General features: G+C 44.6%; 1 pseudogene; it reads left to right on the forward strand.

Moving 5' to 3' along the window:
* The first annotated feature begins 7,309 nt into the window (after positions 1–7,309).
* LOC120669723 lies at positions 7,310–13,745 on the forward strand (annotated as a pseudogene).
* Positions 13,746–17,770: the final 4,025 nt, after the last annotated feature.

The following is a 17,770-nucleotide window of genomic DNA, read 5'->3' on the forward strand; positions in this document are numbered from 1 at the left end:
CGCCTAGACCTTGTTTTAAGCGAAGTTTTCACGTTCTAGCTCCGTTTTAGGCGTTCTTTGTGTCCACGCGATTGTTGTAATGCGTAGAATAGTTCTAGCATAGTTTTGGTTGCTGTTTTCATGTATTGTTGTACTGTTTCTTAGTTTTTGCTATTGTTTGCATGTATGTTTATGTTGTGTATTGTTTTTGGCCATGTGTTCGTGAGAAGATGTTGATCCATCTGATCAGTAGCCCCAGTACCAGTACTCGGAGCAGCCATCTTCTGAGCAGTTTGAGCAGCAGGAGCAGTTTGAGGAAGGCAAGTATAACATGTATTTAAATAGAGAGTGAATAATGCTTGTATTTATGTATTTATCATGTATTTTTGTAACTCATGTATTTATCATGTAACTCGTGTAACGACGACGAGTAACGACGACGAGTAACGACGATGAGTAATTCCGTATTCGCTCTCTAACTCACGCATTCGTCATCCCGGCCTCGACCCTCAACTCTAGACCTCGACCCTCAACCCCGTTCCTCGACCCTGTTCCTCGACCCTCAACTCTCAACCCCGTTCCTCGAACCGGTTCCTGACCCCATTCCACGACACACACACACACTATCTAATACACTCTAACACACACACACACACACACACACACACACACACACACACACACACTATCTAATACACTCTAACACACACACACACACACACTCACACTAACACACACAGACACACACACACACACTAACTCTCTCTCTCTCTCTTTCTCTGTCCCTCTAACACACACACTCTCTCTCTCAAACACGCATATTCGTTCAAAGAATTGAATTCTCCTGCTTCATTTAAGGATGGACACATACTCTAACACATTTTTATGGTTTCAGTTAAGGATGGACCCCTTCGGTGATGAGCAGGCCGCCGGGCAATACATGTTGGACGCAATAAACGAAGATATGAGGATCAACACCACCCTGCCAATCGCTGAAGAAGATGCTCGGACAGCAGATTCGTTTCTGAATATGTCTGGAGATGCCGATGAAGAAGAAGATGACTTTGCGCCGCCGCCCAATCAACAGCAGCATGTTCCAGTACGAATCTTAAAACTATATGCATGGTGTCTTCAGTAGATTAGTTTTGCGATTAACATATCTTTTCTGTAATTTAGTCGACCTCCGCATCGACTTCGTTGAGCGAGTCAAAAGGGAGACGCCGGCCAACCAAGAAAATGGAGGGAAGACAGGTCGTCAGAGAAGTGGACGCAGATGGCTGTCCAAGTGCTCCAGAGGATGCTAGCACAAAATTTGTCAACCAATGTGGGGTTATTGTTCGGGCAAGAATTCCGATCACCACAAGACTATGGAAAACGACCAAACCCGAAGAACAGCAACACGCCGTGCCTGCACATCAGAAGGAAATGCTATGGACAGAACTCAAGGATATGTTCACTCTTTCTGAAGGAGTTGACCAAGAACTTGTGAAGAAATGTGCCTTGAGAAAGATGGCCCTTGCCTTTGCAACTTTCAAGAAGAAGTTGTACACCAATTACATCAAGAAGGATAAGGAGCCGAACTGGGATGATCTTCCTCAGGTTAAACCATACTGGGAGGAGTTCAAACAATACAAACTATCAGAGGAAGCCCAAAAAAATCCGAACAAGCCAAGGTGAATGCTGCAAATAAGAAGTACAGCCACCACCTTGGGGCTGGCAGGTACAAGAAGTCAGTTAAAAAATGGCAGAAGATGGAGCAGGACCTTATAGATAGAGGCATCAGGCCGACGACTTGGGATTGGCCGAATAGATCCAAGTGGTGGTTATTTGCTAATGGCGTGACACTAAACCAGTTGGATGGAAGTTTGGTCGTGCTCGAGCATATGCAAGAAGTGTCCCGCGATCTAGTCGCTGCAATAGATGAGACTCAACAAGGAACATTCCATCCTCAAAGGGAGAATGATGAGCTGACAAGGGCATTAAAGAATCCGGAACACCCTGGACGAGCCCGCGGCATCGGCGTGGTCCCATGGAAAGTTGCTTGGGCCGGAGATCCCTCTTACAAGACTCACCGAAAGAGCAAAGCCGAACAGGAAGAGAAACTTCGTGCCATAGAAGAAAAGATGAACGAGAAGGTTGCGTCCTTGGAATCTCAGATGGACGCCAGGGTCAATGAGGCGGTGCAGCTAGCTCTGAGCCAAAGGTGCACTGCTCGGTCGCACCCGGATGTTGTGATAAGCCCGGCCTCTCAGCGACGCAGCAGCTGTGCATCCACGGTGGCGCCCGACGTACAAGCGGAACAGCAACCCCAGATTGAGCCAACGGCGGTAGATGACCAGAGGTATCCAGTGGATGATGTCACCATGCCGACACCGTGCGAGCTTCATGTGCGAGCAAGAAATATATCCATTCATGTCGCATACGGGTCAGCCCTGCCCCTGAATCCTTCTACTACAATTCGTGGAAGGCCGATACCTCCTGGCTACACCTCCGTCACAGTCGAGCAGATAGTTGGAAACAATGAGGATCTTGAGCTCGACTTCGTTGGAGGGGATGGAGAGAAGACATTGGGAGACGCACTGCACGGGGTCGTTCTATGGCGCAAGACTGACATCAAACTTACTGCAAGCACAACGGCTCCCGTGCAGACTGATCGCCCGTCTCCGCGGCCTACCTCACCGCCGTCCCCACTACCACCTCCTTCACCACCATCTCCGCCGGCGCAAAGGGCCACGAGTACTCCAACTCCTCCTACACTAGAAAAGGGAAAGAAAAAGACAGCATCCCTCCCAGCGGCTGGACCCTCAAAGAAGAAGCAGAAAACGGTCGAAAGACAATTAACCTACGAGAAAACCACTGAGAAGTTGGAAGAGGAGACTGCTCGATATATAAAAGAACAATTGAAGCCTAAAGTCCCCCCGCCGAGGGAAAAGGTACCTCTAGAACTAGGGAAAAAGCTTCTCGCAAACCTAGACAACCCACCAAAACCGAAAAGCTTACCCTCGGACTATGATCGTACTCTGACAAAGGCACACAAGGTGAGAAATCTGAAGAAAAAATGTGGCAAGACCATTCCTCAGATTGGCACACAACAAAAAGAACTCGAGCCCCTCCGGGTGCCAGGGTTGCCACTCCTACACCCGACGGACGTACAACTCCAGGCGGACCTACATGCCGCAATATTTCTTTCTGAAACTGGATTAACGCTAGAGGAGGCAACGGGGCATGTGGAGGCAAAAATCCCTGTCGCTCGCACTATTACTCCATTCCAGCATGGAAAACCGTTTGTCACTGAGGAAGAGGAGAAAAGTCTAGGCACGCTGATATTCAATTTGCATAGATGGTACCTGCGAATGGCGAAAGATGAAGGAAAAATGTTTGGAGTCAAGTATCGTGACCATGATTTCTTCGGCGGGGAGGATGACTTCTGGGTGTACTTTCAAAATTTATATCACATTTACCATCGACAAGCCCTCAACGCCTCTATCATCACTATTTGAGTTTTGTAAGTATCACTTACCTCTACATTAATACTTTTTGTTAACAAGAACATAATTATATGTGTGCATTATAAAATTTGTATTGCATCATTTAGACAGGAGATTCAAAGAAACCGAAAACATGGATGGCACCATCAGATCGGCTTCATGTCTCCTTTGCTAGTCAACCAGAAATTGATCAATGAAAGTTACAAGGAAACGTGCGAAAACATGTACGATTCGTTGACTAGGCAAAGTTACAAATCCTATATATTCATACCATACAACTTTGGGTAAGTCTTGATCGACTCAAACCTCTGTTATATTACTAAATAAATATTAAGTTGTCTAATACAGTTATGTATATATCCTATCTATATCTGCAGTTATCATTGGATTTTACTCATACTTTCCGTAGAGATCGGCAATCTTATAGTCTTTGACTCAATGAGAAATCCATGTTCCGCAATCCAACATATCATAGACCCCTTGAACAGGTAAGTTCAGTTTGCACAATCAAATCTTTTTTCTGTTAATAACAATTCCTGAATATCAAACTTAACTTTGAGCGTAGGGTTTGGAAAAAAATTGTGAAAAATAACAAAGGACGTGGTCAATGGAGGCCCGAACTGAACGTTAACATGGATTATCCGGTATGGTCATTCATAAAGATTTGTCTAGTTAAGTATATAATCCCAAATTATTCTAAATTAAGTAATTTATTTGTTTCTCCTTAAGTGTGCGAGACAACAACAAGGGACTGATTGGTGCGGGTACTACGTATGCGACTACTTGCACATCATGACTCCATGCGGGAAGGCTACTGATGAAGAAATGAGAGTACGTCCAAACCGTTCACTAGTATATTTTCATAATTGTACTAACGCACAGAATGTTAATGCTTTTTTCCTAAATGACAGATGTCTCAAATGGGGGATGAATGTTACTCTACTGATCGGATCAACGCCGTGTGCGAGCAGCTCGCCGGATTCATTTTGAACGAGATCTTGGATCCTAGAGGCGAGTTCTACCACGACGGTCACATCGATAGAGGACTTTCATCGACATCCTGAGGGGACTAGTAGTTGGACGGCTAACATGACTTGTACATTTGTAAATATGTTTAAACATTATGCCTTGATGTTTGTAAATTTATAAATATATTAGTTCATGTAATTAGCTTAATTATATGCTCGCATTTCACTTTTAGTTAGTTTCAAATATTCTCTGAAAACGAACACGAACAACCAATGAACGTAGAGTACTGTAGAGCTTGAGTGCGTTTAGCAATTATAAAAGAATAAACAGTAATAAATAGAACAAACAAAACTGGATTTGGGAAAAAAAGGGAAAAGGTCATTGGTACCGGTTGGAAATACCAACCGGTACCAAAGGGGCTGCCACCTTACGTTAGCGAGGCAGCCTCTTTGGTACTGGCTGGTATTTCTAACCGGTACCAATGGAGGCCTAAGGCACCGGTTGAAAAACTCGGTGTCTTAAGTAGAGGCCAATGGTCGTGGTTGCGGGGCACCGGTTGGGAAACCGGTGCCTTTGGCCTTTCTCAGCCGGTGCCCAAGGCCGTTTTCTAGTAGTGACAAAGATAGTACATGCATTTTAAACACGAGCCATGTAGATTCACGCCAAGAGTTGTGTACCTTGGATACCAAGACCATGGAAAAGAAAGGCCGTGTCATGCGCCACCAATATTTTATGCAAAAGAACTTTGTGCATATATGAGCCGCATTATGTTCATCAGGTGAGCGTACGTGGACCGTTGAGCAGCCGGCCAATGATAGATTTACTCCAACAATAACAGCCGAGCATCTCTTTTTCTTAGTTATCCTTCGATTCATATATATTGAAAATTAGTGGATATTCGTGCTGGTGATGATGACTTGATCTCGCTCATGACCACGCTTAGAAGCTTCTACACTTCAAAGCAAGTACAGTACTCGATGGGCTATGTCTATAAAAGTTTATATGAAAAGGAAAAATTATCTTTCAATAAAATATCTATCAAAAAAGGAAAAAATTAGCCTACTGTTCACAATGCAAGTTTTATTATCATGGGAATATTTTTTTTGAACTGCACGCATGAGAATATATACAAGTTGCCAGAATGGCACATCGACTTTCAAGTTAGGTTGAAGTCTTTGTTTGAGCTTATCTTCTGGTAAGGTATATATATTAATATAACTTCCTATATTATCTAATATGCTGGGGCTGTATTTATTAGAATAAGATTATATTTTGGTGTTTCTGGCTAGTTTCTTGCCCCTTAAGTGAGGTTTCCTAGGTTGTTGTTAACTGGTCCTACTCCGGGTTAGTGTGATAACATATCACTTCAGCCATCTAGTCTATTATCTCGTTGCAGTTTTATTTCTTTATTAGATGTTCATTTTCCATGTGTTTACATTAAAGAGCATCCATTGGGCTACAAAAACTGCATGCTTTTTCTTCATTATTTCTAAACATGTCCTAAAGCTTCTCCAAAAAGGTAATTACCTGCATGACTAATCTCACACTTGAGTGCATGGATACTCCTAGTTGTATAGGTAATCTCACTTTTGGACATGCATACTTAGGCCTTGTTTAGTTTCCAAAAATTTTCCTACAGTACCCGTCACATTGAATCTTCAGATATATGCATAAAACATTAAATGTAGTTGAAAAAAATAACTAACTACATAGTTCAACTGTAAATGACGAGATGAATCTTTTAAACCTAATTAGTCCATAATTAGACATTAATTGCCAAATAACAACGAAAGTGCTACAGTACCCAAATTCAAAAAAAATTCATGAACTAAACACTGCCTTAAGGATGCTGTCTTCCTACAAGAGCTATAGTGTAATGTTGTTTTTTTTAAATCAGCGAGCACTGGAGCATCATTTAAGAAGGAGGGTAAGGCACCGCGCGCCGGCCGGCGTCGAACGCGGGTGGGGGCTAGCCAACCGAGCCCCAGCTCGGTCCTCATAGTGTAATGTTCTTCATATTATCTTTCATTCTATCTTTTGTTTTTGACTCTTGCGAGCTCAGTTCATCACCTCTCTTTCCTTCCTTGTGTTGGTGTGCATGGTATATCTCATCATGCATGTAAAAGATCTGGTCCTTCTCTCATGTGTTTCCGTGAGACGACTGTGACCCCCCGATGCGCACATTGGAGCATGCTCTGACCCTTGACTTTAGAGCCCTGGAGAAGATTCTGAAAGATGTTTGTTCGTTTGACTTTTGCCTCATTCATGTGTCGTGGTGTGTTGTTGGGAACTGGGCAAGGAGTTGTTGGGTGTGATCTGATGGGATCGAACTGGAGTGTGTGAGGTTTCGTTCGCTGCATCTGTCTTTGCAGAGAGCGGAGAAAGCTACTGATGCATTGATGCATGGCTATGCAGTTACCAATGGTTTCAGGTGTGCTGCAAGTGTTAAACCCCAAAGAAGCAATCCTTCTATCTGTTGCATTACATCAGATGTCAAGTCTCTCTGGCAGGAACCACATGGAACACTTTGCACTCATAGCAAGTTCAACCATTGGCTGGCTACATAGGATTATGAGAGAGACAGAGGAAGAGGGGAGGGAGAGGGAGAGGGAGAGGGAGAGAGAATATATAGAAAAGGCTATGCAAAAAGGTGGCAGCAAAAAAACAATATGAGTGGGGGCAATATACCTTTGTAGATTTGTTTTGTGTTAGCTATTACCATGTCCTCTTTAGGCTAATATAATCCTTTGTTAATTTATCTCTCCTTTTGGCATGCACACGGACCTTTGGTCCCCATCTGTTCTTGAGTGCTCCCCCTCATAGCCGGCCTGGCTTTTCCTTCCTTCAACTCCACTCAAGAGTGTGCTCCTAGAGCTACTTAAACTTGATCCCAAGCAACAAGACCTCTCCAAACATCGATCAGCTTCCTCTTTCTCACTCACTCTCACACAAAGACATGCTCCATATTAGGAGCTGTTCAAGAGACTACTCAAGAGGGAGAGAGAGAGAGAGATGCTGTACGAGGGGGTTAGATTTTAGAACATGTCAAATCGCAGCGTTTAATGCACTAGAAGGTAAAGTCTTCACAAGTTTTTTCTTTTTCTTTTTATTTCTACTGGGTGAGAGTGAGAGGCGCATGAGAGAGAGTGAGCTAGCCGCTTCTGCTTGTTGCCTTGCTCACTTTGGGCATTTCTCACTCACTTTCCTGCCCACAGTCGCCTCATGCCAAGTTTCCCCTTCTCTTGATACTACTGCATTCCTTGCAGAGGTAGTATGAGAGCATGCCGCAGCAGCATAGGCAGGACGAGGAGAGAGTAGATTCTTTTGCTGCAGAAGTTTTACACAAGGGAACTCACAACACAATATCACAAGTAGTGCCAGTGGTAGTCTAGGCCTTGCACACACATGCAAAGATCTCTTCCCTCTTGCCACAAGGGATAAGATCTCTCCCCTCATCCTTTGTTTCTTTTGGCTACTGCTGTATGCGCTCTCTCTCTCTCTCTCTGCATATATGCATATGCATGTGTGTATATACATCCGATCCTGATGAAGGCATATATAAAAGGATTTGTACAAAATTTTTGTGCAGGGTTGGAAGCAAGGGATCGTATCTGCTGCTTGACACAGAGGCACATGTCCCTTTTGGTGGGTAATGATGGTGTGCAGGTGGATGTGATGATAGATTGCCTCATATGGGGACTGAGACATTCCATCCAAGGCCGCCCAGTGTCATGCTGCCTCACATTCACAGCTATCACCCCAGGCTGCTGCAATATTCCATTTCTTTGCTGATGTCTTGTGTCAAGATGCCTTGGATGTGAGTCCTCACTGCCCCTCCCTCTTCCTCTATCATGCATCAGCATGCTTACACACCCTGCTTGCACTACTGTAGTTTGGGACAGGATTGCTTGCATGTGATCCTGCAACAACGTAGTAGCCAATCCAGGGACGAGTGTAGCTGCAGGTTGCTTGTGGTTACAACGCGTGCTATCATGTGTGTGCAATGTGCAGCACTGACACGGCGAGGGCCAGGTGAGGATGTGGCGTGCTCTTCTTCTCGCAAGAGAGTCGTCGCCTACCTCAGGGCCGGGGCCATCAATGGAGATCCTACCATGGGACAAAACATGATATGGACCTGTTTGGTTCGGGTTACTTTTGTAGCGTGCTAGTAAATAGTGACACTTTGACCATTAATTACGGTGTCAAACAAAGACAATTTACAAAACCAACTTCAAAACCTCCGTGCTAGTGATCTTGAAGAGTCTAATAAAGCTTTTGACCGCGCGATTAGAGGATGGTTACTGTAGCATCACTGTAGCAATCATTGATTAATTATCGTTATTAGATTCGTCGCGAAAAGTTACGTCTATTCCTAAAAAGATTTTGCAAATAGACTTCATTTAGCACTCTATGCTGTGAGATTTTTTTCTCGAACTGCGTGCGCTACAAAAGTTGAAAGAACCAAACAAGCCCATGGTTGGAGAGTCGGCTCTGTCTAGTCTCTATTCACCCATTTAAAGCATTGCGTGTATGTACAGAGAGAGAGAGATGACCCTCCAAATCGTCGGAAACTATAAATATTATATATTATATTGGTGTGCAAACCTTTTGGAAAGGGAGTCTCCTGAGGCTTCCTAATGATTAAAGGGTTCCAAATTGGCTATACCATCCAGATCAGCAAGTGTTCTCACACTAAGCAAGGTAACTAAGAAGAATTGCTGGTGTCAAAAGCCATGCATTTATGCTTGTACTGTTACTTCCAACTCAAAGCTAAACCTTTAGATGATAGCGTCGAGAACAATAAAAGCGTGGAAGATCCGTGTCATCATTAGGCACAAACAGATCGATAAAAGCAAGCCCGCTCAGAGTAGTTTCTTAACTGTCTAATGACCAAAATATATATGTAGCTGTGCTTTTCGTAAACCTTTTAATTAGAATGTCAAACTGGATTCTTAGGGACATTTTTAACTTTGTAGAGGGCCAACAGTTTTGGAAAAATATTATTGCCTCAGAAAATATGGTCAGCCGTCCAACTTGTTTGGTCAATCAAAGGTGGTCAACTCAAAGTGGTTGACACAGAACTACTTTCTTGTCATCAGTATATATTTTGGTTCTCGGGTAGAAAACGATGATTAGAGTAAAATACACCGGGGTCTCTTGGACTTGTTTGACAGGTTCTTGTATTCATCTTTAAGCATGCATCCAGATCCTCACACTTGTTAATTGTGTTATTTGAGGTTCAATTTATCATATCAAGAAGTGAGATATGTGACACTCTTGCATGAAGCGTAGGATGTTCCATGCTTTACTGCGTACATGCTCATGGCTTTGCATAGTTGGAGCCATGTTTGCGTGCCACATAGATTAAGCTTGTGGTAATTATGATGGTTTAATACTTTAATTTGGATCTCGAGTGGCAGACTTAACAAGTTTGCAGACATAGCAATGCAGTTTAAGAGTTTACAGTCTTAGATGGCGCCACCGAAAATAAGTTTAAGGTGTACTCGTTTGATTATATGTATTGCAACTTATTAGCATGTTACACAAGACGGGTTTTCTCTCTCCATGTCCCATCCACAGTAATAGATAATTTGTAATCATTTAACATAGTGATTTGGCTACTTGAAATATTGTATTCTACTATTCTTGTGTGCATGGCATCATGAGCTGCTGATATAAAGGGTCCTTTTTAAAAATTTACTTGATACTACTTATAGTTGAAAAAATCTGTATATATATTTCACAATTCTTAAGAATCCATGCAAGCTAATACTGAGGTTGAGATACATAAATCAACCGGTAACCATTGATTTTCTTCAGCATGTTTGTAATTGATTCGATTTAGTCATCTTAGAAAAAGAAAAAAGAATGTGTAACTGCTATAAAGTTAATGTATACAGAGTGGATATTTCAGTAGAGTTGGCTAATTTCACAAAGATTTCAGAGAAAAAATTGCTTTGTACTTTTTCCTCTTTAGATGCTAATTTAACTTTCCCACACAAAAATAAGAATGTGGCTAGCTACATACCCAAATTTTCTATGTTTGACGATCCTCTTTTTTCATTCATATATATCGAACTCAACGGATACGTATTGCATTTGCATTCATGATGCCTGATTTCATTGTCATAACAATTCATGAGTTTTTCATATGCTCATGTGCTGAACCTGCAATTACGTTGGGCGCTCAAGAAACGTATGACACCTCAAAGAACCTGTGTAAAACCTACCAAATACACACGAAATATTGCACTACATGTTTAAGTATACTCACAAGCGCACGAGGGACGCCAAATGATCATCGCTGAGGTCTCCTAGCTGTCTATGGCATTGGATCCAACGTACACGCACACAGATGTACAATGCTCATCAGTCCATCCACCCGTCCATCTCGCTATAGTACTAATCTAAAGGTAGCTTGGTACATCATGCAACTAGTAGTTTTTCTATATCTATACATAGGCCCCGTTCAGTTCGCGATTTTGGGATGAAAAATTACTGTAGTACAGTTCGTTGTTACTTGACAAATAATATCTAATCATGAACTAATTAAGCTTAAAAGATTCATCTCGTGCTAATCAGTTAGACTGTGTAATTAGTTATTTTTTCAACTACATTTAATACTCCATGCATGTGTTCGAAAATTCGATGTGACAATTACGGTAGCAAACTTTTTGGGAAGTGAACGGGGCCATAGAGTAGAGAGAGTAGTATTAGTAGCTCTTCATATATGATTTTTCCTAGAGAGAGATAGTAGTGGTATTAGTTATCTTAATTAGCTCTTTATATCTGAATCTTTGGTTCTTTAGACCCACCTCACCGACACCAATCCTTGGAATGTTTTAGATTCCACTCAGGCTCCCCAGATGATACACACCACAGTCCACCGGATAAAAGACAACTCCCACTCCCAGCACACTCACTCACCCCTTGCATTGCTGCATGCCACCTTTCCCCTCCCCCTTCCATTTCTAGAGAGAGAAAGCACCCCCCTTCTCTCTCTACCAGCTCCTCCCCCTCTCTCTTCCTTCTCTGAGTTTGCACAGTGCATCTACTAGCTGGTAGCTACTACTAGCTTCCTAGCTAGGGCCATGTTTGGTTGGAGTGTGAAAAAATTTTGATGAGAGAGAAACGATGTTTTGACTACTAATTAGGGGTATTAAATAAAGTCTAATTACAAAATTACCTCCACAACTGTGGTACTGTAGCAGTTGCTCTACTTAATGAGGTCTTTGACCTCATGATTAGAGGATGATTAAGCGCGGTTACTGTAGCATCACTGTAGCCAATCATGATGAAACTTTGCTCATTAGATTCGTCTCGAAAAGTTACACCCATTTCTAAAAAGGTTTTGCAAATAAACTTCGTTTAGTATTTCATGCATGCATTCGTCTTTTAGTGCAAAAGTTTTCGTAACATCATCCAAACATGGCCTAGGCTATGGCTGAGTAGGTAGTGGCAAGCTACTGTGTATAGCTGAGCTGCTGCAGTATCTCTCTCTCTCAACACCTCTGTATTTTTGGCAGATGAGGATGTCCTGTCACGGATGCTGCAGCTGCGAGCCCAGATGCTGCCGCTGCCGCTGCTGGACGTCGTGCTCCCCTATTAAACCTGCCAGGAGATGCACGCCCTCCTCCTCCTCCTCCACCCCCTCATGCTCCTCGCCTGCCACCACCGCCGACTCCGGCCGCCGCCGCCGCCGCCGCCGCTCGTCCGCGGGCTCGCGCCGGTGAAGCAGAACGAAGCTAGCTGCAGCCGGGAACCGTCGAAGCTATGCTCGGCTCACTCCACCACCACTCCTCCTCCGCCGACACCGACAACAACAATGACACCAAGAACGGCAGCAACAGCGGCGGCGGCGTCCTCGCGGCCGCAGCGGCGCCCTCCGCGCGGGACCTCGTGCTGGCCTCCGCCGACCTGCTGCAGCGCGGGGACCTCCCCGCCGCGCGCCGCGCCGCCGGGGTCCTGCTGTCCACGGCGTCCCCGCGCGCGGACGCGGCCGACCGCCTCGCCTACCACTTCGCCCGCGCGCTCGCGCTCCGGGCGGACGCCAGGGCCGCCGCGGGCCGCGTCGCGCCGGGCCTGGCGCCCGCCGGCGCGCGGCCGGTGTCGTCGAGCGCCTACCTGGCCTTCAACCAAATCGCGCCCTTCCTGCGCTTCGCGCACCTGACGGCGAACCAGGCGATCCTCGACGCCGTCGAGGGCGCGCGCCGCATCCACATCCTCGACCTCGACGCCGCGCACGGCGTGCAGTGGCCGCCTCTCCTCCAGGCGATCGCCGAGCGCGCCGACCCGGCGGCGGGCCCGCCGGAGGTCCGCATCACCGGCGCCGGCGCCGACCGCGACACCCTCCTCCGCACCGGCAGCCGCCTCCGCGCCTTCGCGCGCTCCATCCATCTCCCCTTCCACTTCACGCCGCTCCTGCTCTCCTGCGCCGCCACCCACCAGCAGGTCGCCAGCGGGAGCACCACGACCGCTTCGAGTGGGGCCACGAGCCTGGAGCTTCACCAGGACGAGACGCTCGCCGTGAACTGCATCATGTTCCTGCACAAGCTGGGCGGGCAGGACGAGGTCGCCGCCTTCTTGAAGTGGGTGAAGGCCATGGCCCCCGCCGTGGTGACCATCGCGGAGAGGGAGACAGTCGGTGGGGGCTACGACCGCATCGACGACCTGCACCAGCGGGCCGCGGTGGCCATGGATCACTACTCGGCGGTCTTCGAGGCGCTCGAGGCGACTGTGCCGCCGGGGAGCCGGGAGCGGCTGGCTGTGGAGCAGGAGGTGCTCGGCAGGGAGATCGAGGCCTCGTTGGGCCCCGCCGGCGCGAGGTGGTGGCGCGGGCTCGAGCTGTGGGGAGCCGCGGCCCGCGCCGCCGGGTTCGCGGAGCGGCCGCTCAGCGCGTTCGCCGTGTCGCAGGCGCGGCTGCTGCTGCGGCTGCACTACCCGTCGGAGGGCTACCTCGTGCAGGAGGCGCGCGGCGCGTGCTTCCTCGGGTGGCAGACGCGGCCGCTGCTGTCCGTGTCGTCGTGGCAGTAGCCCAGCACCGCCACTGGTTACCTGCTGCATTGCACGTGTTCATGCCGGCGGCGAGGACGAAGGCGGCTGGCCTAGGGTTTGCTCGCTCATCGTCATCACTACCGTACCGCATATATAGGGCTAGCGTATATATGAGCATTGCATTTTGTTGCAATAATATTAATTGGCTTCTTGTAGTAAGATTATCTAATGGTGATTTTGGTTGGAGGATGCATGATCAGTTTGTTGGGTTAATTGCAAGGAGGAAACCCTAACCCTAGCTATCGGAATGGTTAATCGCTTGCTGTTAATAATCTTTAGCTGCTTGGATGGACGGTTGGCTGATGATCACTGTAGGTTAATTTTGGGAGCTCACATAGCTCTGCATGCATGGGGGTGGCATTGGAATTGAACAAGGGATGAAGAGCTTGGCTCCTAAACTTGGTGAGGCTAGCAACTACTTATTCAACTTTCTAGAATCAGCTCTGTTTGGTTATCTTCTCATATTTTTTCTTTGTTTATTTCCCCTACTAGTTCATACCGTGCATTCTATATACGGTTCTAGAGAGATTTTGTCTATATGTTGGAGACCTATTGCACTAGTATTTATTTGTTAATTTTGATGTGAGAAGATTTTTGTTACTATTGCCTGTCTTCTCAATACATGTATTTGATGTTTTGTTTAAGCTGGGCGTGTGATCTTGCAGAATGTCCTCTGACCTCTGACCGTGCTCCATTTTCTATTCATGTTTATACTCTTTTTTTATATATATCTGCAGGGGCATGGAGGAGGAGGATCTTCTAGCTCCTACTCACTTGCTAGGCCTCGTTTTAATTATATTCATGCACTTCACTTGCTTGTTGGCGCTTGATGCCGTTGTTTGTATTATTATAGCTAATCATGCGTGCTTTGTCCAATAGCCATAAACTAATGGCCATTTTGGGAGGCTGTTTGTGTGGGAGTAATCATCACTCCTGTGGTGTTGCAACTTGCAACAAGCCAAGATGTAGTAGATGTATATATAAGTAGATGCTAAGACACCTAGTGTTTTTCTAAGGAGCTGTTAGTAGAAAGAAAATCGGAGTGTCTCCTCTCCTGCCCGGGGAGAAGGGGTTTTGGGTTCTTGTTTTCTGTGTGATGCCCCAGATATGCTGGTAAGCTGTCCTTTGGAGGCATGGCAGTGGGCATGATCCCATGCATCAATGCCAACCCTAATCCCTGCCCCCTGTCCCCTCAAACAAAATCATGGGATTTCTCAAAACCAGGCCAGGCCACCCCTTTTGGTGGCCAGCTTGTTCCCCAGCCTCTCCTTCCTCCTCTCATTCTCTCTCTCCCCCCTCTCCTGGCAATGCCCCCACAGCCCCACCTCCCTTCTGGCCTTCTCTCCCTCAGAAAAGATCATTCACTTTTTGAAGGGCCCATGTTCTTCTTAGTTCTTCCTCTCCATTAACTTGGCATCCTTGCATGCTGCATGCTTTTTTGTTCCTCAAAGAGAACTTATACCCCCCCCAATTAATTGTTTGCATGTAGGCACTAGGGAAAACTGAATAAACAGAATGAGTGAAAAAATATACAACACAATATGGATATCGCAAGAGCTCAAAGCATCAGACTAGTTTATCAATTTAGAATTCGATCTGACGGCTGAAAAATAACAATATAACTCCATTTATAATAACCTTTTGCTTTCCTTTAGTGTGCCACTTAAGATCTTTCTTGACTCTAGATGTATCATCCATATCCTTTTCAGCTTATCTTCATCAGAAACATATCTGGTTGGTGCTCAAGAGAATAAAATAAATTTGATTGTTTGCAAGCATCACTTTTGACTTTGAAATTATTGTAAGCACTACTTTTGCCAGCATCAAATTCATTGTTTTCTTTTATAATAGCATTTCATCGATCCATTGTAGAAAGTAGGAAGAAATAAAACAAAATAGAAAAAATATCGAAATATTTTCAATATATAGAGCTCCATGCTTTTGGTAGATTAGAACTGTATTACTATTTTTTGTGTCATACCTACACTCTTTAGATTTATACTATGCATGCATTAGCCTAATGTAATAATCAACAACAACATACATATTTTGCAATTTGCAAATGCCTCCTTTTTGCATCTTAAGTGGCCCAAGACACGTTTCACAGTGATCAATTAATAGAGAGAGAGAGAGATGCAAAATTTTGGGATGTATGTTTGCACCTTTTTTGAGCCCCTGGCCTACTTATTCTCAATTTTTTCGCTTTTTTAAATCTTAAATTTTTAAATTACTTTTAGAATTATACTAGATATTCTTATTATCTGGTCATATATATGTTCTGCAGTTAGGTGTACGTACGACGTATCTTTTTGCTAGTGACGACAAGGGACAGTATATTCTTATTGATTCTTGCTTTTGTTTTTGCATGACCATGGTATCTTCGTCTCTATCTTATTCTACCTTCTTTTCATTTCGAGAGACAGAAAGACATCTCTTATTTCTAGTAGTATATATATTTGATGCCCCAGCTATATACATCCAACGGGCATACGGATACCAGAACTATTTATATAGCCCATGCCAGCTCCTATGTAAAATCACATCGACCGTTAAATGTCCAAACAAGTCATGATGAATGCATTCCTAGCTTTGGTTATTAGAAAAATGAGGAGAAACAACAGAAGAACAGTACTTGTAAAAAGGAGTGGCTGTAACAAAAGAAAACGCATGCGTGTTCTTATCCTTATTGAAAAGAAGTAACAAACAAAGAAGAAGAAAAACGATGTAGGACTGGATCGGATGAGAAGAAGCAATGCGGTTGTCGCATAGCGAAAAGTTTCACAGAATTGTCACTCGATCGGTCGACGATCATACGCGTGTAGGCTTCGATTACTGCCTGGATTTTGTGAGTTTGAGGCGGAATCTTCAACTGAACTTTTCGACAGAGATGGATGTTATGGGACATCGGCTTCGTCAACGTCCAATGAATCTTTATCAACATATACCTTTGTAAGCTTCCTCAATGATTGCCATTCTTACTGGCTAGCTAGACGGAGTAGATGGATAGATAGCACGATCGAGATTGAGATGGCTCATCAGCTACGCAGCTAGCTTCACCATCGATCTGTAATGTGTCACATGCATCAAATCCTTTGCAGCTGTAGCGTGTGGTTCAATGGTTCATCATGAGGACATTTGGCCTCTAGCTTTGTAAGTTCATGCTGAGGGAATTGTTCTTGATCTATTACATTTTGAGGGCAAATTGTTCTTCCATTTCTATTCGTCTAAAAAGCAAGGTTTTAAATCGTCGGCTAAGGCGTTTAGTGACAGAATTGCAATTACGGTGTTTAACGAGCTATAACCAACATTTAGTGGGCTATAGCTAGCTTTAGCGGCTATAACGGACTAAATGTCATATAGGCTGCCCTTTCTAGCAGTTATAGCCATCTATAATGGTAACTATAGCCGGTTTTAAACCTTGCTGAAAAGAAAAAAAAACTATTATTGGTCATAACTTTTAATTCTTTATTTCCTGAAGAAACCTTCCCGCTACACGTACTCCGGTCCCCGGCCATCTGCAATACAACTTAAGCCTACTTTGAGGGCAAATTTAACCATTATATATATTTCTTCACGTCAAAAGTACTCAGAAATTAGTTGTAGGCTAAACGTGTCAGAAAATCGTCGTACGGGTCAGCAAAATCTTCTTGACAAAACTACGTGTGTTAACAGGATATGTATAGGCTTTTCGATATTGCTAGCTATACTATTCAAAATATGAATTGCTAAATACTGTAAAAGCTACTTTCTGAAAGAACAAAAAGAGCAGGAGGATGCAATTAGTTACATAGAGAGCACATTGCTTGGACATTTCCTTACCAAAGAAACAGACGCAATTCACAGTGGTTGTCCTGCTGGTTAAGGCTGCAAACAGCAAGGCCATAAATTTTGCAGGCTAGTACTGGGAGCTAATGCTGATCTCCGAGCAGCTCCAGCGTTGGTTTTTGGGTAGTGCTACGAGGAAAGAGAAAAACATTGTTCGGGTTCTTCACGGTGGACTGTAGGATGCTCTGGACTTCTGGAGCAACTCCTTAGCTCAGGTGCCCAACTTAGCTACCGGTGCTCTGATTAAAAAATTATTCTCTCGCACAATCTCCCAGGCAGCTGCAACAACATGCACCGGATGTCCACCTTTGCTAGTAGAAAGTTTGGTGGGGTAATTGAATGAAATGATTTTTTTTTACTTCTTCTTGGGTCCCATCAAAGCCGTGTTTGGATGAATCCACGAAAACTTTTGTACAAAAAGACGAATGCATGTATAAAGTACTAAACGAAGTTTA

This window comes from Panicum virgatum, chromosome 4N, assembly GCF_016808335.1.
Source record: "Panicum virgatum strain AP13 chromosome 4N, P.virgatum_v5, whole genome shotgun sequence".
Taxonomy (NCBI): domain Eukaryota; kingdom Viridiplantae; phylum Streptophyta; class Magnoliopsida; order Poales; family Poaceae; genus Panicum; species Panicum virgatum.